At 41.1% G+C, this 23,808-nt stretch overlaps 1 pseudogene; it reads right to left on the bottom strand.

The window, feature by feature from the left end:
• Positions 1-8,498: 8,498 nt before the first annotated feature.
• LOC102146772 (eukaryotic initiation factor 4A-III pseudogene) lies at positions 8,499-9,989 on the bottom strand (annotated as a pseudogene).
• Between the last annotated feature and the right edge of the window lie 13,819 nt (positions 9,990-23,808).

Below are 23,808 nucleotides of genomic sequence, written 5' to 3' on the forward strand. Positions count from 1 at the left end.
AATAAGGAGATTGAATCAGCATCCTAGTCCATTTTGTGTTGCTACAACAGAATACCTGAAACTGGATAATTTATAAAGAAAAGAAATTTATTTGGCTCACAATTCTGGAGGCTGGGAAGTCCAAGAGCATGCTGTTGGCATCTTAGTGGGCCTTAGTGCTGCATTATCCCCTGATGGAAGGCAGAAGGGTAAGAGGGCAAAAGTAAATGGAAAGAAGCCAAACTCATCCCTTTATCAGGAACCAACTTCTATGATAAATAACCCATTCCTGTGATAAGGCTAATGCTTTTATCCCATTCATGAAGGCAGAGCCTTCACGACATAATCATCCCTTAAAGGCCCCACCTCTCAACATTGTTGCATTGGGGATTAAGTTTCTAACACATGAACTTTGGGGTACACACTCAAGTCATAGCAGCCAGTAATCAAAAACCTTCTAACGAAGAAAATTCCAGGTCCAGATGGCTTCATTGGTGAAGTCTGCCAAACATTTAAAGAAGAATTAATGCCAAGCTTTCTCAAACTCTTTTCAAAAATTGAAAAGGAACTAACACTTCCAAACTCATTTTTATGAAGCCAGCAATACCTTGATATCAAAACTAAACAAAGACACTATAAGAAAACTATATGCTAATAGTCCTGATGAACATACATACAAAAATCTTCAACAAAATGCCAGCAAACCAATTCAACAGCATATAAGTGGGATTTATCCCTGGGATGCAAGGATGGTTTAATATATGGAAATTAATTAATGTGATACATCACATTAACAGAATAAAGGATAAAATTGCATGACTATCTCAATAGATGCAGAATAATTTGATAAAATTCAACACATTTTCATGATAAAAACCCTCAGCAAACTAGGAATAGGAAGAAAGTACCTCAACATAATAAATGTTACATACAGAAAGCTCACAGCTGTCATCATAGTCAATGGTGAAAACTGAAAGCTTTTTCACTAAGATCAGAAAGAAGGCATAGATACCAAGTCCTTTCTATTCAACAGAGTACTGGAAGTCCTAGCCAGAGTAACTAGGCAAGAAAAAGAAATAAAATGTACCCAAATTAGAAAGGAATAAGTAAAATTGTCCGTATTTTCAGATGACATTATTTTATATAGAAAAGCCTAAAGACTCCACTAAAAAACTGTTACAAATAATAAATTCAGTAAAGCTATAAGAAACAAAATTAACATATGAAAATCAATTACATTTCTGTAAACTAATAATGAACTATCTGAGACACTAAGAAAGCAATCCCATTTACAATAACATGAAAAAAGATTTTTTGGGAATGAAATTAACTAGGAAAGTAAAAGACTTGTATACTGAAAACTACAAAACTGATGAACATAGTTCACTAATAATGAACTATCTGAGAAAGTAAGAAAACAATCCCACTTACAATAACATCAAAAAATAAGATTTTTAGGAATACAACTAAAGTAGGAAAGTAAAAGGCTTATATCCTGAAAAACTACAAAACACTGATAAAATATATCAAAGAAGATGCAAACAAATGGAAAGACATCCTACATTCATGGATTTGAATACTTAATATTGTTAAAATGTCCCCAAATGATCTACAGATCAATGCAATTCCTATCAAAATTCCAATGACATTTTTTATAGAAATAGAAAAAAATACCCAATTCCACAGTTCATATGGAGCCACAAAAGAACCTGAACAGTCAATGCAATCTTGAAAACTAACAAAGGTAGAGGCATCAGAGTTTCTGATTTCAAAATATAACACAAAGTTATACTAATCAAAAGAGTGTGGTAGTGGGATAAAGACAGACATATAGACCAGTTATCCAGAAGTAAACCCACACATATATGGTCAACTGATCTGTAACAATGATGTCAACAATATACAAATGGGGAAAGGATAGTCTCTTCAACAAATGGTGTTGAGAAAGCTGGAAATCCACATGCAAAATAATAAAATTGGACCTTTATTTTATACCATACACAAAAATCAACTCAAAATGGATTAAAGTCTTAAAGGTAAGACCTGGAACTGTAAAACTCCTAGAAGAAAACATAGGGAGAAATCTTCATGACGTTGGCCTTGACAATAATTTTGTGGATATGACACCAAAAAAACATAGGTAACAAAGCAAAATAGACAAGTGGGACTGCCTCAAACTAAAAAGCTTCTACCAGCAAAGAAACAGTCAACAGAGTGAAAAGATAACCTATAAAATTGGGAAATATTTGCAAACCATATTTCTGATAAAAGGTTAATTTCCAAAATGTGTAAGAAGGCTTATATATAAGAAACTCCAATAACTCAGTAGTAAAAAAACAAAAACAAAAACAAAAAACAACAACAACAAAAAAATGAATAATCTGCTTAAATAATTGGGCTAAAGACTTGAATACACATTTTTCCAAAGTGGACATACAAATGGCCAAAAGGTTTATGAAAAGATGCCCAGTGTCACTAGTTATCAGGGAAATGCAAGTATAAACCACCATGAGATATCACCTCACACTGGTTAGGATGACTATTATAAAAATACACACACACACACAAAGACAACACATGTTGATAAAATGTAAAGAAATTTGAATCCTTATACAGTGTTGGAGGGGAATGCAAAATGGTGCTGCCACTATGAAAAAAAGTATGGAGATTTCTCAAAATATTAAAAATAGAACTACCATAGGATTCAGCAAACTCACTTCTTGGTATTTGTCCAAAAGAACTGAAATCAGGATGTCAAAGAGATATTACCATTCCCATGTTCATTGCAGCACTATTTATAATCGTCAAGCTGTAGACATAAAAACTAAGTGTTCATTGACAGATGAATGGATTTTTAACAATGTCATATAGACATGTAATAGAATACTATTTAGTCATACAAGGAAGCCTGCAACATGGAACAACATGTATAAACGTTGAGAACATTATATTAAGTGAAATGAGCCAGTCACGAAAGGACAAATACTGCATAATTTCACTTACATGAAGTGTCTAAAACAGGCAAACTCTTAGAAACAGAGGGTAGAATAGTTATTGTTAGGGGCAGGGGTATGGGGAAAATGGAAAGTTGCTAATCAATAGGCACAATGGGTTTTTTTGTTTGTTTTTTGTTTTTGAGACAGTCTCACCCTGTCACCCAAGTTGGAGTCCAGTGGCATGATCTTAGCTCACTGCAACCTCCACCTTCTGGGTTCAAGTGATTCTCCTGCCTCAGCCTCCCAAGTAGCTGGGACTACAGATGTGTGACACCACACCCAGCTAATAATTTTTGTATTTTTAGTAGAGACAGGGTTTCACCGTGTTGGTCAGACTGGTCTCAAACTCCAGATCTCAAATGATCCTCCTGCCTTGGCCTCCCAAAGTGCTGGGATTACAGGCGTGAGCCATCATGCCTAGCCACAATATTTCAATTGTACAGGATACGCAACTTTGTGTCTATAGATAGCATTACTGTATTTTACATTTAAAAGTCTATTAAGAGGGTAGATTTCATGCCAAGTGTTCTCATCACAATAAAAAGAAAAATGGGCCGGGTGCGGTGGCTCAAGCCTGTAATCCCAGCACTTTGGGAGGCCGAGACGGGTGGATCACGAGGTCAGGAGATTGAGACCATCCTGGCTAACATGGTGAAACCCCGTCTCTACTGAAAAAATACAAAAAACTAGCCAGGTGTGGTGGCGGGTGCCTGTAGTCCCAGCTACTGGGGAGGCTGAGGCAGGAGAATGGCGTAAACCCGGGAGGCGGAGCTTGCAGTGAGCTGAGATCCGGCTACTGCACTCCAGCCTGGGGGACAGAGCAAGACTCCGTCTCAAAAAAAAAAGAAAAGAAAAATGAAAACAACACCAACGATAAAAAGGCAGTAGGTAAATAAGTACCCTAGCTTCCTCATCTATCAATCAGCTGGGGTAATTCTGTAGTATGGTCTACATAGTATGGTCTACACTGTCTCCCAGTGTTCTGAAACGGGATTAAGCCTTTTTCCCGTAGGGATAATCACAATAATTCACAACTTATTGGTTTCCTTCACTGCCCCATTTCACTTCCCACTCCTCTGGTACTCTTGACTACAGTAAATCATTTTCACTGTAAAGAATGTAGTCTTTTTATTGCCAAAAAATATTTGGGATGCTTTTGGTACTGATTTAATTAATTCATCAATTATATTACTTAATTATGAAGTTGGTGTTTGGAATAATTATCATAAAAACATAACATGGGCTCTGTCAGTCTACATGTTTTAGGATGATTCTATCAGCATGAATGATAATAGAGGTTAAGATAATTAAAAAGTCATCAAATTGTATATTTACATATGTGAATATTATTGTATATAACAATTCAATAAATTTGATTTTTATGTGGATAGACACAATATTAAATGTGTTGACATATGTATATGAATTTAATCAGCGATTAACATAAAAATTATGTTTGAGGATGTTTCTCACTGCTATTTTTTATTATTGTACTGTAAGTTCTCAGATATATGTGCAGATCCTGCTGGTTTGTTACATAGGTATACATGCACCATGGTGGTTTGCTGCACCCATCAACTCATCATCTAGGTTTTAAGCCCCACATGCATTAGGTATTTCTCCTACTGCTATCCTTTCCTTTGCTCCCCCCACCAACAGGCCCCATCCTGTGATGTTCCCCTCCCTGTGTCCATGTGTTCTCATTGTTCAACTCCAGCTTATGAGTGAGAACATGGAGTGTTTGGTTTTCTGTTCCTGTGTTAGTTTGCTGAGAATGATGGTTTTCAGCTTCATCCATGTCCCTGAAAAATACATGATCTTCTTTTTTATGGCTGCATTAGTATTCCATGGTGTATATATGCCACATTTTCTTTATCCAGTCTATCATCAATGGGCATTTAGGTTGGTTCCAAGTCTTTGCTATTGTAAATAGCACCACAATAAACATACGTGCGCATGTGTCTTTATAGTAGACTGATTTATAATGCTTTGGGTATATACCCAGTAATGGGATTGCTGGGTCAAATGGTAATTCTGGCTCTAGATCCTTCAGGAATCACCACACTGTCTTCCACAATTGTTGAACTAATTTATACTCCACCAACAGTGTAAAAATGTTCCTGTTTCTCTACATCCTCACCAGCATCTCTCGTTTCCTGACTTTTTAATGATTACCATTCTAACTGGTGTGAGATGGTATCTCATTGTAGTTTTGATTGTATTTCTCTAATGATCAGTGATGATGGGCCTTTTTTCAGATGTCTGTTGGCTGCATAAATGGCCTCTTTTGAGAAGTGTCTGTTTATATCCTTTGCCCACTTTTTAATGGAGTTGTTTGTCATGTAAATTTGTTTAAGTTCCTTGTAGATTCTGGATATTAGACCTTTGTCAGATGGATAGATAGTAAAAATTTTCTCCCATTCTGTAGTTTGCCTGTTCACTCTAATGATAGTTTCTTTTGTTGTGCAGAAGCTCTTTAGTTTAATTAGATACCATTTGTCAATTTTGGCTTTTGTCGCAATTGCTTTTGGTGTTTGAGTCATGGAGTCTTTCCCCATGCCTATGTCTTGAATGGCATTGCCTAGGTTTTCTTCTAGGCTTTTTATGGTTTTGGGTCTTATGTTTAAGTCTTTAATCCATCTTGAGTTAACTTTTGTATAAGGTGTAAGGAAGGGGTCCAGTTTCAGTTTTCTGTATATGGCTAGCCAGTTTTCCCAACACCATTTATTAAATAGGTAATCATTTCCCCATTTCTTGTTTTTGTCAGGTTTGTCAAAGATCAGATGGTTGTAGATGTGCAGTGTTATTTCTGAGGCTTCTGTTCTGTTCCATTGGTCTATATATCTGTTTTGGTACCAGTACCGTGCAGTTTTGGTTACTGTAGCGTTGTAGTATAGTTCGAAGTCAGGTAGCGTGATGCCTCCAGCTTTGTTCTTTTTGCCTAGGATTGTCTTGGCTATGCAGACTTTTTTTGTTGTTCCATATGAAATTTAAAGTAGCTGTTTCTAATTCTGTGAAGAAAGTCAATAGTAGCTTGATGAGAATGGCATTGAGTCTACAAATTACTTTGGGCAGTACAGCCATTTTCATGATATTGATTCTTCCTGTTTGTTTGTGTCCTCTCTTATTTTCTTGAGCAGTGGTTTGTAGCTCTCCTTGAAGAAGTCCTTCACATCCCTTGTAAGTTGTATTCCTGGGTATTTTATTCTCTTTGTAACAATTGTGAATGGCAGTTCACTCATGATTTGGCTCTCTGTCTGTTACTGGTGTATATGAATGCTTGCGATTTTTGTACATTGATTTCATATCCTCACTCTTTGCTGAAGTTGCTTACCAACTTAAAAAGTTTTGGGGCTGAGGCGAAGGGGTTTTCTAAATATACAGTCATGTCATCTACAAACAGAAACAATTGACTTCCTCTCTTTCTATTGGAATACGCTTTATTTTTTGCTGTTGCCTGATTGCCTTGGCCAGAACTTCCAATACTATGTTGAATAGGAGTGGTGAGAGAGGGCATCCTTGTGTGGTGCCAGCTGTCAAAAGGAATGCTTCCAGCTTTTGCCCATTCAGTATGATATTGGCTGTGGATTTGTCATAAATAGTTCTTATTATCTTGAGATATGTTCCATCAATACCTAAAAAGTTTATTGAGTGTTTTTACCACGAAGGGGTGTTGAATTTTATCAAAGGCCTTTTCTGCATCTATTGAGATAATCAGGTAGTTTTTGTCATTGGTTGTTTATGTGACGGATCACATTTATTGATTTGCGTATGTTGGACCAGCCTTGCATCCCATGGATGAAGCTGACTTGATTGTGGTGTATAAGCTTTTTGATGTGCTGCTGGATTCAGTTTGCCAGTATTTTATGGAGGATTTTTGCACTGATGTTCATCAGGGACATTGGCCTGAATTTTTGTTGTTGTTGTTGTATCTCTGCCAGGTTTTGGTATCAGGATGATGGTGGCCTCATAAAATAAGTTAGGGAGGAGTCCCTGTTTTTCTATTGTTTGGAATAGTTTCAGAAGGAATGGTACCAGCTCCTCTTTGTACCACTGGTAGAATTTGACTGTGAATCTGTCTGGTCCTGGGCTTTTTTTGGTTGGTAGGCTATTAATTACTACCTCAATTTCAGAACTTATTGGTCAGTTGAGGCACTGGAGTTCTTTCTGGTTTAGCCTTGGGAGGGTGTATGTATCCAGGAATTTATCCATTTCTTCTAGATTTTCTAGTTTATTTGTGTAGAGGTGTTTGTAGTATTCTCTGATGGTAGTTTTTATTTCTGTGGGATAGGTGGTGATCTCCCCGTTACCATTTTTTATTGTGTCTCTTTGATTATTTTCTCTTTTCTTCTTTATTAGCCTGGCTAGTGGTCTATCTATTTTGTTAATCTTTTCAAAAACCAAGCTCCTGGATTAATTGATTTTTTGAATGTTGTGTGTGTGTGTGTGTGTGTGTGTGTGTGTGTCTATCTCCTTCAGTTCTGCTCTGATCTCAGATATTTCTTATCTTCTGCTAGCTTTTGAGTTTATTTGCTCTTGCTTCTCTAGTTTTTTTAATTGTGAAGTTAGGGTGTCGATTTTGGATCTTTTCTGCTTCCTTCTTTGGGCATTTAGTGCTATAAATTTTCCCCTAAATACTGCTTTAGCTATTTCCCAGAGATTCTGGTACGTTGTGTCTTTGTTCTCACTGGTTTCAAATAACTTATTTATTTCTACCTTAATTTTGTTATTTACCCAGTAGTCATTCAGGAGCAGTTGTTCAGTTTCCATGTAGTTGCATGGTTTTGAGTGAGTTTCTTAATCCTGAGTTCTAATTTGATTGCACTGTGGTCTGAGAGACTGTTTGTTATGATTTCCATTCTTTTGCATTTGCTGAGGAGTGTTTTACTTCCAATTATGTGGTTGATTTTAGAATAAGTGATGTGGTGCTGACAAGAATGTTTATTCTGTTGATTTGGGGTGGAGAATTCTGTAGATGTCTATTAGGTCCACTTGGTCCAGAGCCAAGTTCAAGTCCTGAATATCGATGTTAATTTTCTGTCTCATTGATCTGTCTAATATTGACAGTGGCGTGTTAAAGTCTCCCACTATTATTGTGTGGGAGTCTAAGTCTCTTTGTAGGTTTCTAAGAACTTGCTTTGTGAAGCTGGGTGCTCCTGTATTGGGTGCATATATATTTAGGATACTTAGCTCTTCTTATGTAACACACTTCTTTGTCTTTTTTGATCTTTGTTGGTTTAATGTCTGTTTTATTAGAGACTAGGATTGGAACCCCTGCTTTTTTTTTCACTTTCCATTTGCTTGGTAAATCTCCCTCCATTCCTTTATTTTGAGCCTATGTACGTCTTTGCACATGACAGAGGTCTTCTGAATACCATTGATGGATCCTGACTCTTTATCCACAGTCTGTGTCTTTCAATCGGTACATTTAGCCCATTTACATTTAAGGTGAATATTTTTATTTGTGAGTTTGATCCTGTCATCATGATACTAGTTGGTTATTTTGCACATTAGTTGATGCAGTTTCTTTTTCTTTTTTTATGGGAAAGGTTTTAAATTTTTAATGAAAAAGACTTAGAACAATGTATTATTTACATGTAAATAAGAAAAGAGAGCAGAATCCCCACATCCTCTTCAGAGGGAGACAGGAGGCCGTTTATGAGAAGAGAGTCCATATAAACCCCATTAAATAGAAGCTGGACCTAAATACTTCCAAACAGGAGTACAGAACAGGTGAACAGTCTCCACTCATCCCATTGATCTGCTTCAGATCAGATCAGCAACGTTCATAGGCATCTCATCAATCTGAGTGGAATAGTACTGCTCAGTATCTCTGAGGATGCGGATGTCATTGTTCTTTACAAAGTTAATGGCGACACCCTTCCGGCCGTATCGACCTGATCTCCCAATTTTGTGTATGTACAATTCTCTGTTATTGGGGAGATCATAGTTGATGATGAGGGACACCTGAGGGACATCCAACCCCCTGGCCCAGACGTCTGTAGAAATAAGCACTCGGCTGGCGCCCGACCGGAACTCCTTCATGATGGACTCCCGCTCTTTCTGGGGCATGTCTCCGTGCATTGAGGACACAGTGAAGTTGGCTTCTCTCATTTTTTCTGTCAGCCAGTCCACCTTTCTTTTGGTGTTGCAGAAGATGACCGCCTGAGTGATGGTCAGTGTGTCGTAGAGGTCACACAGAGTGTCAAATTTCCACTCTTCCCTCTCCACTGCCACAAAAAATTGCTTGATGCCTTACAGAGTCAATTCATCACGTTTCGCCAAGATGTGGATTGGGTCTGTCATGAACTTGTTGGTCATCTCCAGGATCTCGTGTGGCAGCGTGGAACTGATGAGAACCACCTGTGTGGCTGGAGGCAGGTACCTGTATACGTCATAGATCTGCTCTTTGAAACCTTTATTCAACATTTCATCAGCTTCATCCAAAACCAACATTTTGATGGCACATGTCCTTAAGCTTCCGCGACGAATCATATCAAAAACACCCTGGAGTGCCTGCAACAACATGCAGTCCATAATCCAGCTTCCTGATGTCCTCCCCAACATTGGTGCCTCCAATGCAGGCGTGGCACTGGACGTTCATGTAGTCGCCGAGAGCGAGCAGCCCCTTCTGGATCTGCACAGCTAACTCTCTTGTGGGAGCCAAGATCAAAGCTTGAGTTTCACGAACCTGAATATCCAAACACTGGAGGACTGAGATACTGAAGATGGCTGTTTTGCCTGTGCCGGACTGAGACTGCGCGATGACATCTCTCCCTTTGATGATCTGCTTGGTTGCTCCTTGCTGGATTGCTGATGGTTTTTCAAAACCGTAAGTGTAGATGCCCCGCAGTAGGTCCTCCCGCAGGCCCATGGTGTCGAACGTGGGGGTCACATCCACCTCCTCGCTGGTCTCGAATTCCACTTTGGTCATGTCTTCTCTTTGAGCAGACGCTTTCGCGCCGAGCCCGAGGTCGCCATCGTGGCCGTGGTCGCCATGATTTAGAGTCCGCCGATGCAGTTTCTTCATAGTGTCATTGGTCTTTATATTTTGGTATGTTTTTGCAGTGGTTGGTATCAGTTTTTCCTTTTTATATTTAGTGCTTCCTTCAGGAGCTCTTGTAAGGCAGGCCTGGTGGTGACAAAATCCCCCAGCATCTGCTTGTCTGAAAAGGATTTTATTTCTCCTTCGCTCATGAAGCTTAGTTTGGCTGGATACGAAGTTCTGGGTTGAAAATTCTTTTCTTTCAGAATGTTGAATATTGGCCCCCACTCTCTTCTGGCTTGTAAGGTTTCTGCAGAGAGAAACCTGGCTTGTAAGGTTTCTGCAGTGATGGGCTTCACTTTGTAGGTAATCTGACCTTTCTCTTTGGCCGTCTTTAACATTTTTTCCTTCATTTCTACCTTGGTGAATCTGATGATTATGTGTCTTGGGATTGCTCTTCTCCAGGAGTATCTTAGTGGTGTTCTCTATATTTCCTGAATTTGGATTTTGGCCTGTCTTGCTAGGTTGGGGAAGGTCTCCTGGATAATATCCTGAAGTGTGTTTTCCAACTTGGTTCCATTCTCTCCATCACTTTCAGGTACACCAATAAATTGTAGGTTTGGTCTTTTCACATAGTCCCATATTTCTTGGAGGCTTTGTTCATTCCTTTTCATTCTTTTTTCTGTAATCTTGTCTTCACACTTTATTTCATTAAGTTGAGCTTCAATCTCTGATATCCTTTCTTCTGCTTGATTGATTCGGCTATTGATACTTTTGTGTACTTCACGAAGTTTTCATGCTGTGTTTTTCAGCTCCATCAGGTCATTTATGTTCTTCTCTAAACGGCTTATTCTAGTTAGCACTTCCTGTAACCTTTCATCATCGGTCTTAGCTTCCTTAGAACCTTGCTCCTGTAGCTTGGAGGAGTCTGTTATTACCCACCTTCTGAAGCCTACTTATGCCAATTTGTCAAAGTCATTCTCCATCCAGTTTTGTTCCCTTGCTGGTAAGGAGCTGTGATCCTTTGAAGGAGAAGAGGCCTTCTGGTTTTTGAAATTTTTAACATTTTTGTGCTGGTTTTTCCTCATCTTCGTGGATTTATCTACCTTTGATCTTTGATGCTGATGACCTTTGGGTGGGGTTTTTGTTTATGTTAATGCTATTGCTTTCTGTTTGTTATTTTTCCTTCTAACAGTCAGGCCACTCTTCTGCAGGTCTGCTGGAGTTTGCTGAAGATCCAGTCCAGACCCTCTTTGCCTGGGTATCACCAGTGGAGGCTGCAGAACAGCAAAGATTGCTGCCTGTTCCTTCCTCTGGAAGCTTTATCCCAGAGGGGCACCCTACAGATGACAGCCGGGGCTCTCCTGTATGAGGTGTCTGTCAACCCCTGCTGTTAGGTGCCTCTTAGTTAGGAGGCATGGGAGTCAGGGACCCATCTGGGGAGGCAGTCTGTCCCTTAGCAGAGCTTGAAGGCTGTGCTGGGAGATCTGCTGCTGTCTTCAGAGCTGGCAGGCAGGAACATTTAAGTCTGCTGAAGCTGCGCCCACAGCCACCCCTTTCCCCAGGTGCTCTGTCCCAGGAAGAAGGGAGTTTTATCTATAATCCCCTGACTGGGGCTGCTGCCTTTCTTTTAGAGATGCCCTGCCCAGAGAGGAGGAATCTAGAGAGGTAGTCTGGCTACAGCAGCTTTGCCATGCTGTGGTAGGCTCCACCCAGTCCAAACTTTCTGGCAGCTTTCTTTACACTGTGAGGGGAAAACCAGCTACTCAAGCCTCAGTAATGGTGGACATCCCTCCCCCAACCAAGCTTGAGCATCCCCAGCTGACTTCAGATTGCCGTGCTGGCAGCGAGAATTTCAAGCTGGTGGATCTTAGCTTGCTGGGCTCCATGGTGGTGGTACCTATTGAGCAAGACCACTTGGCTCCCTGGCTTCAGCCCTCTTTCCCTGGGAGTGAATGGTTCTCTCACTGGGCTCCCAAGCACCACTGAGGTACCAAAACAAAACAAAACAAAACAAAACAAAACAAAAACTGCTGCAGCTAGCTCAGTGTCTGTCCAAATGGCCATCCAGTTTTGTGCTTGAAACCCAGGGCCCTGGTGGCAAAGGCACTGAAGGGAATCTCCTGGCCTGTGGGTTGGGAAGACCATGGGAAAAGCGAAGTATCTCGGCCAGAGTGCACAGTTCCTCACAGCTTCCCTTAGGTAGGGGAGGGAGTTCCCTGACCCTTTGTGTTTCCCAGGTGAGGCAATGCCCCACCCTGCTTTGGCTTGCCCTCTGTGGGCTGCACCCACTGTCTACTCAGTTCCAGTGAGATGAACCGGGTACCTCAGTTGTAAATGCAGAAACCACCCACCCTCTGCGTTGGTCTAGATGAGAGCTGCAGACAGGAGTTGCTCCTATTCAGCCATCTTGCCCCCTCCTCATTGTTATTTTCAATAATAAAAAAACAGAAATTGGCTGGGTAGTGGCTCCTTCCTGTAATCCCAACACTCTGGGAGGCTGAGGTTGGTGGATTGCTTGAGGTCAGGAGTTTGAGACCAGCCTGGAGCACATAATGAAACCCCATCTCTACTGAAAATACAAAACTTTGGTGGGGGCAGTGGTGTACCTACAGTCCCAGCTACTTGGGAGGCTGAGGTGTGAGAATCACTTAAACCTGGGAGGTCAAGACTTCAGTGAGCTGAGATCAGATCACTGCCCATCCTGGGCAACAGAATGAGACCCTGTCTCAAAAACAACAACAACAAAAAATCCAGCCATTACCTAAATGCCAAGAAATAAAAGACTGATGTGCAAAAACAAGGTGGGGGGGGGGGGGCTTGGTGTGATGGATGCATCAGCATTTACAACAGGGTTTCCTGCTCTAGCCTAACCTGCCCTGTAGACTCCTGCAAGGTCTCCCCAAGCATTTCTGGTCTTCCCCAAAGTTCTCCCACAGGAACTCATAAGTCAGACTATTAGATATAATCACATGTGGTGTTTGCCTTATTCTTTCTCTTTCTCCCCCTCTCCCTCCTCAGCATCCTCTACTCACAACACCTTCTGAAGGAGCCTCAGTCCTGCCATGACTGGCAGAACCTGTCATGAGCATCACCAGCATCCATGCCAACATCTCCCCTGCAAGGCTCTCAAATCTGCTGACCTTCAGAACGTTAGAGCAGTGCCGAAGCCCAGGACATGGCTGTCATCCCTTATTCCTCTGAGCTCAAATCGCCCCCAATGTCCTGATAGGAACCAAGTACCAGGCCATCCCACCATTTCAGTCCCTGTCCCAAGGACTTCTCATTAAATTCCATCATCATCCTTCAGCTAACAACCAAAAGCCTTCCTGAAACACAGTCTCATGCAAATAGGTACTGAGAAAATTTCCCAGCCCCCAATTTTGCAAACACTCACCTGTGCAGTTTAGAATCAGCTAGGTTATGTGACTGTGCATTTATATTAGCAGATAAATAACACAGCAGCTATACTACAAGTAGGTGTCTTTTTGGCCTGTTTACTTTGTTTAATTTTTACATATTAGGCTCATCTCTGAATGCCCAGAGGATGTAACTGATATACTCTCCCGGGGAAAGAGTCAAGAGTCATTTCCCAGCTGAGGTTGATGCTCTTCCATTTTCTCTTAACCCTGTGAAAATGGTGCTGGGCCATAAGAGGACATGTGGGATTCAACTCCCACTGTGTATGGCTAAGTATCAGAACAAAGTATGATGTCCACAGAGGACCTTGAGCTCACAGGCTCCATTCCAGAGAGTAATACAGCGATAGTGAACCATTGGAAGCAAAGACTCCCTGTGGAATAGCTGTAGTCATCCCCCATGCTGGCCCAGCCACTGAGAAGAGACAGTCTTGTTAGGTTGACTTGACTATGGGTCACCTGAATTTAATTTGGCTTACTGAATTATGGATGAAGGAGACAATTATTCCCAAGAGTTGGCCAATCTTTGTCATCAGGGGTTTTCTTATGTTGGTGAGAGTGTTCTAGTATCTTAACAGGCAGCTTGAGTTTGATGCATGAGTCATAATGAATCAGATGTACCAGAATTGTTGTTTTGATTCAGCTCAGCAGTTATGTCTTTGAATCTGAGTCTCAGATGGGCACCTGAATAGACTCATCACAAAGCTTCATTGCAAATTATACAGTGCAGGGAAGCTCAACAAATTATTCTGATTGTTTCCAGAAAGAAAAAGGAAGGCAGGATTATACAGCATTTAGTGTCACCAATTAACAAGGTCATGGGGCTGAACCACTCATTCCAAAAACTTAATATCTACAAACTCAAGCGCAAGGAGCCTCTTTTAATTATTTGGAAATTGTGGGCTGCAGGGAAAGCGAGTGCTCTCAGCCTTGTGATCTGAGCAAGGTTCAGGAGCTGGAGTGGGTTTGGCTGAGTCACCGCTGGCTGCATGACCCCACACACATCACCTGACCTCCACATGCTTCAGCTGGCCCGGCTGTAGAGATGAGAAAGTGCAGCCGGAAGGCCCCAAAGGGCAAAAACAGCCTTCTGCACACAGCTGCCCTGGGGCAGCTTCCAGCGGCACAGTTTAGCTTCATCAGAGGCAGGGGGACCCTAGTTTGGGTCACCAAAGCAGCCTTACCTAAAAGTCACCTTTGGGAAAGGGCCTGTTTCATGCTGCAAGTGTAGGAGTATAAATTAGCAAAACGTTTTTGAAGCCTTGAAAATACTCATATGTTTTGGTTGCATGATTTCATTTGAATGAATTTATTCTTAGACAGGAATCAGAGGCGTACACAAATATGTAAGTTCAATCATGCTCATCATAGTGTTATCTTTAATAACGAAAACCTGAAAATTATCTAAATGTTCAACTGTAAAGCATTGTTCAACAAACTATGGTACATTTTTATGTTGGAATGTTGTATGGCCATTAAAAACTCACTAGAACAGAATAATCAATGACCTGGGAAAATGTCTACCGTAGGATAGTATATAGAGAAGGACCATAAAACACCATTGTTAGAGTAATCCAATTTGTTTTACACTGTATGTACTCCCACGTGATAGACAAAAGTCTGGAACGTGAGACAAGAAATTATTAATGATGTTTAATCTATGCGTTTGGGGATTATGAGCTCTTTTTAAAATTTATGGTGCTTGCCTGTATGTTCCAATGTTTTCTATCACAATGGTCATGTGTTCTTTTTGCCATAAAAATCAATTTTGAAATTTCCCGAGTTTCTGTTAACTTGGTTGCATATGGGGCCAAACTACGCACCTACCTGTGGAGCAAATGAATACAGTGATACATCTGTGAGCCCAGGCTTGAGCAATTCCAATCCCAGAGGCTCTCCGGCCTGGGAACAGAGTGGGATTTTTTGTCTGAGGAGGCTGAGTCTGGAAGAAGGATGACTCTGTGGGTGGTTTCCTAGATCCTCAATGCACGTGGCTTCCAGCCTTGACTCTTCCCTAAAATTCTGGGTTGCTGGCCAAGGCCGAAGAATGAAATTGCCTCGGCAGCCAACTCCCCTAGGTAAGCCCAACGTTTACTCTGTATCTGCATAATATCTATTAAGCAACACCTGATCCTGTTCACCAGGATGTATGTTCCCAGGGAAACTTTCCTTTCAAAGTTAAGCAAACATTCTTGGTAAGGAGCCCTAACACCTGGGAATCATGCATTTAACTTTCCAGGCCTCAATCCTACATGAGTGTCCTGTGTTACAATAGCATGGCTGGATGGATGGTGATCTAACCATTTCAGCCAGTGGCTCATCCTGCATGGGAAGAAAAGTTTTAAAATGGCACAGATCCCTTTGAGAAGAGAGCCATCTCCTCCATAATATATGGGGAAGGAAAATGGTGCTTTATGAGACAATCAGAGCAAATTGGTACATCATCATGGAGCTTTCAAGGTGATATTTTCTAAAACAACACAGCCATTTTTGATTCCTCTTACCAAAGCCAAGGGGCAGTAGATAATCTCAACATTCCTGATCTCTGCTTCAGGTGTAGGCTGTCATTGGCTTGCTTAGGTCAATAGTGGACACTAGCCTTCCCTGAGCTGACTTATTGGAGATGGCCCAAGGGCCTGGCAGGCAGTCTGAAGTACAATCTAATACTGTAACAGATAAATCCCAGTGTGAAAGAGAGTCATATTATCTCCATTTCACACAGAAGAAACCAAAGTATGAATCCTTATCAAAATAAATTTTATTGAGCACCTACTTTGTGTTTGGTAATGTTTCAGGCACTGGGAAAACAGCAGTGAACAAAATAGATCAAGTCTTTGCCCTCAAGAAGTTTACGTTCTTTTGAGAGTAATCAATAAGCAGAGTTTTAATATACAGGGTGATAATCGATATGAAGAAAAGTAAGGCTGAGTAAGAGGATAGAGACTAAAGGAAGTGCAGTTCTATATAGAGTAACTAGGGAAGTTTTTTCTGATAAACTGATGTTTGAGCAGAGACAAAAAGGCAGGGAAGAGTGAGCCACTTGCATCCTTGCAGGACAAATGTTTGAAATAGAGAAAAGAAGTGCTGGGCACGATGGCTCACGCCTGTAATCCCAGCACTTTGGGAGGCCAAAGCAGGCGGATCATCTGAGGTCAGGAGTTGGAGATCAGCCTGGTCAACATGGAGAAACCCTGTTTCTACTAAAAATACAAAAACAAGCTGAGTGTAGTGGCATGCGCCTGTAATCCCAGCTACTTGGGAAGCTGAGGCAGGCGAAGTGCTGGAACCCCAGAGGCAGAGGTTACAGTGAGCCAAGATCGCGCCATTGCACTCCAGCCTACGAAACACAGTGAGACTCTGTCTCCAAAAAAAAGAAAAGAAAAGAAAAGAAAAGAAAACATGAAATAGAGAAAAGAGCAAATGCAAGGCCTTGAGCTGAGAGCATGCCATGATATATTAGGAACAAAGATGACAGTGTGGCTTCACATAAGACTCTCATCTTTGAAGGGTTCTCAGCAGAGGAGGGACACGATCTGCCTTATGTGTGCTGGGAGCGGGCATGGTTACAGATGAGAGGAGGGTAACCAACTAGGATGTAACTGCCACAATCAAGGCAATCGTGGTTGGGACTAGGCTTGACATAATGAAGGTGTAGGAAGTGGGGCAATTTCAAAGGAAGATTTGGGTGCCATTTTAAAGAACAAGGTCACTAACAAAAAGCACAAAAGTGTAAAAGAGTGGCATTAAATAGATCATGAAAAGGATGCTTATTTACATCGTGAGGGTTAGAACAAGAAGGTAGAATGTCTTGTCTCATCTCATCTGGAACGTACATGTCGGGTGACTCAAAATTTTTATAGGCCTGCACGTGACTGCAATGACTATGAAATTGCCATGAGTACTGATCTAGGGGTCACAAATAGATTTTAGTGAATAAGAAAATTTGTAAATATGGAATTTGTGAGTAACGAGGACTGAACTGTCTGAAGGTTGAGAGGCCTATTATTCATGTAAGTGGAGATATGAAAAATGAGGAGAAAGCTGGAGGTAGAGGCACTGATCTGGGAGTCATTGCCATGTATCTAAATCTCTATATCCTGCATGAAACTGGATGAAATGATCTTAGGAGTGTAGAAAAATAATAGAAGAGTTCCAGAGACTGGATCCAGGGGCACTACAGTGAGAAGGTGCCTGCAAAGGAGACTGTGAAAGAGCAAATAGTGGAGTGAGAAAAAAACCAGGAAAGGAAAGTCGTGTTTTAAGAATGATGGAGGGAGTCAGGAATGGGTCAATGCTGCTGAAACATCGAGTCTCATGAGACGTAAGAATGAACCTTTAGATTAGGCAAGATGAAGGGCACAGGTGATTTGGATGAACAGTTTCATTTGAACACTGGAGGTAAAAGTCTGAGTGGATCAAAGAGCAAATGCACAATTCTTTCCAGGAATTTCTTTTATTGTTTCTAAAATTCAATTTATCAGGCCAGGTGCAGTGGCTCACACCTGTAACCCCAGCACTTTGGGAAGTTGAAGTAGGGGATCACAAGAGGTCAGGAGTTCAAGAGCAGCCTGGCCAACATGGTGAAACCCCATCTCTACTAATAATACAAAAATTAGCTGGGTGTGGTGGCAAGTGCCTATAATCCCAGCAACTCAGGAGGCTGAGGCAGGAGAATAGCCTAAACCTGGGAAATGGAGGTTGCAGAGAGCCGAGATCATGCCACTACACTCTAGTCTGGGCGACAGAGCCAGACTGTGTCTCAAAAAAAAATATATATATATATTTATGTATTTTTAATTTTTAATTATGTTAAAAAAATTGTGTAGTACATAGTAGGTGTATATATTTACGGGGTACATGAGATGTCTTGATACAGATATGCAATGTGAAATAAGCACATCATGAAGAATGAGGTATCCATCTCCTCAAGCATTTATCCTTTGAGTTACAAACAATCCAATTACATTCTCTATTATTTTAAAATATATAATTAAGTTACCATTGACTATAGTCACCCTATTGTGCTATCAAATAGTAGGTCTTATTCATTTTCTTTTCTATTTTTTTTTTCATACCCATTAACCATCCCCACCTTCCTCCAATCCCCAACTACCCTTCCCAGCCTTTGGTAACCATCTTTCTACTTTCTATTTTCCAGGAGTTTTGATGTAAATGGGAGAAAGGGAATAAGGTCACAACTGAAGGAGGATGTAGGATCGCAGATTCTTTTTAAAAGGAGTACAACATATGTATGCTGGGGGAATGAACCAATAGACAGGAGAACTGATGATGTGGATAGGTGAAGTCAGCACTGCAGGCGGAACCCCTTCTGTGGTTGCAGTAACTTATTTAACTTCACATCCACTGTATGTGGTGAGTACTGTTCCTATCTTCATCTATGGATGAGAAAAATGAAGCAAAGAAAGGTCAGAAACTGGCTCATGGGCACATGGTCATTTAGCGACAGAACCAGGATGCAAATCTGGACCTTCTGTTTCCAGATCCTGTGCTTTCACTGCTGTGCCGCACGTCTGCAACTTTAGATTCCAATCAATTCACGTTTATTGATTACTTCGTATCTAGCAGTCCCTGGCCAAGGTTGAATGGCGAGAGGAAGAAAGAGTGAAATTCCCAGCCTCCGGCCTTATTTATTTATTTATTTTTATCACACTCTTGGAAACATCACACTTTTCCCTCAAAGGCAAGCTACAGAGAAATGCTGCTGCTGCAGTTTGAGTGACACCCATGAAGTCAGGGTTATTGCCAATACCTGATGCTTCCAGAACGTGTCTCACCTGCAGAAACACTAAGAGGTCAATTTTGAAGCACATGGGAAATAAAACTCATTCTTCAGGGTCATTCCCAAATCAAGAATTTAATTAATCTTCTCATAAACTTCTCCCACTCTTATTTTGATCCCACAGGAGAGATTTCTGAGAAAATAGCTCAGCTTTTCCCAACCGAAATGTATGCAGCTTGGCATTCCCTTGGACCCTGTCTACAGTGGTTAAATAAATCACTTGTTGCTAAACAGAGCAATTTATTCCCCTGACATCTGCATGGCCCTCTTGGTTTATTTTAAAATATATCAACTAACTTGCCACAGCTGCCATTGCTTTTAATGTGTCTGACACATCCAATTTCAATAGCTCAATGAAAATGTCATGCAATAAAATAGAGAGAGGCAGACAGAGAAGGTGATGAGAGTCGATGTGTAGACACACCCTTGGAAATCAAGCAACAAAAACACTTGTTCAGGTGAGATACAGGAAAGGGCCTTCCTGCTAGTAGTTTGGGAAATTAATTATATTACATGGAAATATCTTTTTATATATTCATTTTTAAAATGTTAATTCTCCATACTTGTTATTTTTACTAATAGAATCTACTCACTCTTCCAGCTATTTCACATCAAGTAGAAACTGCCTGGCTAGTGTCTTTAATTTTTCATCTCCATGGAGATATTTACTCAGGATGTAGTCATGTTATTTGATAAGGTAAACAATTCTAGAATGTTAGATGTGTGGCATCCATTCATTCATTCCGCAAACAGATGATACCATGCTACCATACACTAGGCACTGTGCCTGGCGTCAGGTCACAAGATCACCCTCCTGCCCTCAGTGGGTCTGCAGTCTTAGGAGGATGATTTCTCTCTGGAGGCAAAGGAGGAAGGAGGTAGTCATGCGGGAGCTCTGCTACTCATTATGTGGTAACTAAGACAACTGATTTGGACTCAGATCCCTCATCTATAAAAATGGAAAGATATTAAATATTGCCTGCCTTTAGGACTGCTGGAGGGATTAAAAGAAACAACATATGTCATAGTACTATAAAACTCAACACAAACCTTGGTTCTTAACTGAACTTAAAGTACTTTGTGATCATTGCTTCTCTATCTAGAATATCCAAGGAACTGATTCAATTACCTAATATCCACTATGCGTCATATCTTTTCAGTGAAGCTGTCTGGCATTCCAAATAAGGTGTTAGGAAATCAAAATGATGATATTATTTTGCCACGGCAATTAGAGAGTGTACTATAATACTCATCTGGATGCCTTGTAGATTCCTCAAGCTCAACAGGTCACTAACATAACCACTCTTTAGAATTTTCTCTCCCTGCTAATGACATTTACTCTGTCTCCCAAATTAGAACTTTCAGCTAATCCTGAAAAACTCTCCCTTCCTGACTTATTATTGATCTAAAATCCTCTACCTCATTCATGTCTCTTGGGTCTGTTTACTTTCATTCATCAGACAACCACTGCTCTGGGACAGGCCTTCTGTTCTCTTGGGTAGGTCTTTGCAACAACCTTCAATCGAGCAGAACTTCTTGTTAATGGCTTCTTCCTCTCAAACCCATCTGTGATGGTTAATACTGAGCGTCAACTTGACTGGATTGAAAGATGCAAAGTATTGATCTTGGGTGTGTCTTGGAGGGTGTTGCCAAAGGAGATTAACATTTGAGTCAGTGGGCTGGGAAAGGAAGACCCACCCTTAATGTCGGTGGGTACAATCTAATCAGCTGCCAGCCTGGTTAGAATATAAAGCAGACAGAAAAATGCGAAAAGGCTAGATTGGCCTACATCTTTCTCCCATGCTCTATCCCTCCTGCCCTCGAACATGGGACTCCAAGTTCTTCAGTTTTCGGACTCAAACTGGCTTTCCTTGCCCCTCAGCTTGCAGACGGCCTATTGTGAGACCTTGTGATCCTGTGATTTAATACTTAATAAACTCTCCTTTATATACATACATACATATATATACATATACATATATACACATATATATGTGTGTATATATATATCCTATTCATTCTGTCCCTCTAGAGAACCTTAATACACCCCTTCCTTCCTTCTTCCTTCAGTCATATCCCTAAAACTAAATATGATTGTGTTCTGCTTCCTATATAAAAGCTCTGGGGCTTCCCGCATTATTCCTCGGCATAATAATCTAGAACAATTTCACAGCTACCGCTCCATGACACAAAGGCCCTTTTGATTGGCTGTTCCATGAAGCCTGTTTCTTTCTCTCCTCTCTGATTTCACGCTTCCTATGACTTCAGGTCCCTCTCCCTGAGCCCTTTCCTTGGCCACTTCTAAATTCCCATTCAGTTCTTCACAAGCTCTCTCAACACTTTGGACATAGCAACTTCTTCTTTTGAGCACCCACAGCGCCTTCTATAACCTGCCCATAGATTTACCACATTGTATTAAAATCTATTTTTGGCTTGTCACATCCTTGAAATGTGAGCTCCCCCAAAACAATGCTTGTTTTATTTATCTTTGTATCCCCAGTGCCTCGCTCAGTGCCTGGAATGGTCCTGGGTCTGATGGATGTTTGTTAATAAAGGTAGGAAGAGGCAGAGCTTGGCTTCATTACTTCCCTTCTTTCGGGTGTTTATCCTGCATGATCCTGTTCCAAGAGCTGCCTAGCTTTCCTCCTGCTTTTACCATCCTTTAAATATTAAACAGCACTGCGGTGGTCTTAGTGATTGGGTCTGCCATAACAGAATACTGTAGACTGGGTGGCTTAAACAACAGAAATTTATATCTCACAGTTCTGGAGGCTGGGAAGTCCAAGATCATAGTGTCAGCTGATACGGTTCCTGGTGAAGGTCCTCTTCTGGGTTGCAGATTGATGACTTCTCACTGTATCGTCACAGGATGGAAAGAGAGAGAGCTCTGTGGGGTCCTTTGGTAAAGACACTCATTCCACACATGAGGCCTCTACCTAATTACTCCTCAAAGGACCCATTTCCTACTACCATCATACTGCAGGTTAGGATTTCAGCATATTAATTTGGTGTGGGGGGCCAAGAACATGCAGTCATAATAGCTACAGTCCCATTCCTCCTTGAACTTTATTCATTCCGCTTCTTCTATTTGTCTTTAGGACACAGAATGTAGGCAAAGAGGATGGATTCTGGAATGAGACTGCCTCTATTCTCATCCCCACTTACCTGTTGTGAAACTTTTGGCAAATTGCTCAACCACCCCATGCCTCAGTTTCCTCATCTTTAAACTAGAGATAGTTATATACTTATTTCATGGGGTTGTATGAGCATTAAATGAGTTCAAACATGTGCAGTCTTTAAAAGAGGACCTGACCCTGAGGACGCATACAGGAAATGTTAGCTGTTACTAGTTTTATAAGAATATGAATTCTCCATTGGTAAGCCTCTCTCTCCTCTCCTCCAAACTCCTTCCTCTGGGCCTCACAGTCTACCTCTCTTATCTCACCTGCCACCTGGCTTCAAAATTGTCTGTGCACCTGTACCTCTCAGTAGCATGTCATTTTAAGACATGCCATATCTTTTTGATTCACTCCCTGCCTGCCACTCTCCCCTAGAACATATAGGCACAGAGTTGGCACTCAATAAATTACCTAATTTAGGGGTACATCATCGACTATTAGCCAATATGATCTAATGGAAAAGTGACAGAATATCACAGTCATCGTTCTCCTCCCAATAGTGCTTTTTCAATAGAGTGTCTTCTAAAGCCATTTATCCACTGTATCCCCAATTCTTCCACAATTACATTGAATTTTAAAAAGTGACTAATGAATAATGGACAGTTCAAATTAGATAGGAGACAGTGGGTAGGGGCATGGCCCTCCCAGAATCGACCATCATGCTGTGTGAGTTGGCTGCCTTCATAGTTCATTCACTGAGCCAGCCCAGGGGGTAAAGAATAATGAGCTTGTGAAGGGTGCAAACAAAATCAGTCTCAACACTTTGTAATATAGTGCATTTGTTACTTGTGTTTATCTGTGTGCATGCCTACACGCAGCCCTGCTGCGTTAAGCCAAGAAAGGGACACACTACAATATATGTGTCGAAGCAGTAGAAGTATGTTAAAATTGTTGAGTAGCACAGGCAAATGACCATCTGCTGTGTATCTTGAAGCCAGAACATTTGAGCCTATAGAGGTGAGTTTGAACGACGATAGTAATGTGCTTCTCATTTAAAATCTTCTATCACACTATTTGTAGGTTTTCCTGTAATCGAATTTAGAGGGGCATTAAAAAATTGAGATGCAGAGAAGGCTCTTCTGCCACCACTTCCTTTAGTTCGATATTCAGTGGCATCCCTACTGTGTGAAGGCTGACTTGAAAGTCTGGCCAGGCTATCTTCTCTAGTGCATCTCCCGCTACACTGAAGCAATTCTGCACCACCTTTCCGGGTGCTCTCAATCAGCAATGCTGAAGGAAGAAGAATGCAGAGTTCCTCTTTGCTCTTCTTGTTTGAGGCAGGTTGATATGCATGGCTGGCATCCCAAATTGCAGTGCCCAATAAGCAATCCTTACAGAGCCAAAGTGCATCATCCCACACTGATTCTAGCTTCTCTTAGAGTCAGAGGCAGTGCATTATTTTCCATTAATATATATACACAGACCCACAGTGCCCAGCAAGTACTAGTTC

The sequence above is a fragment of the Macaca fascicularis genome, chromosome 11 (assembly GCF_037993035.2).
Source record: "Macaca fascicularis isolate 582-1 chromosome 11, T2T-MFA8v1.1".
In the NCBI taxonomy this organism is placed as follows: domain Eukaryota; kingdom Metazoa; phylum Chordata; class Mammalia; order Primates; family Cercopithecidae; genus Macaca; species Macaca fascicularis.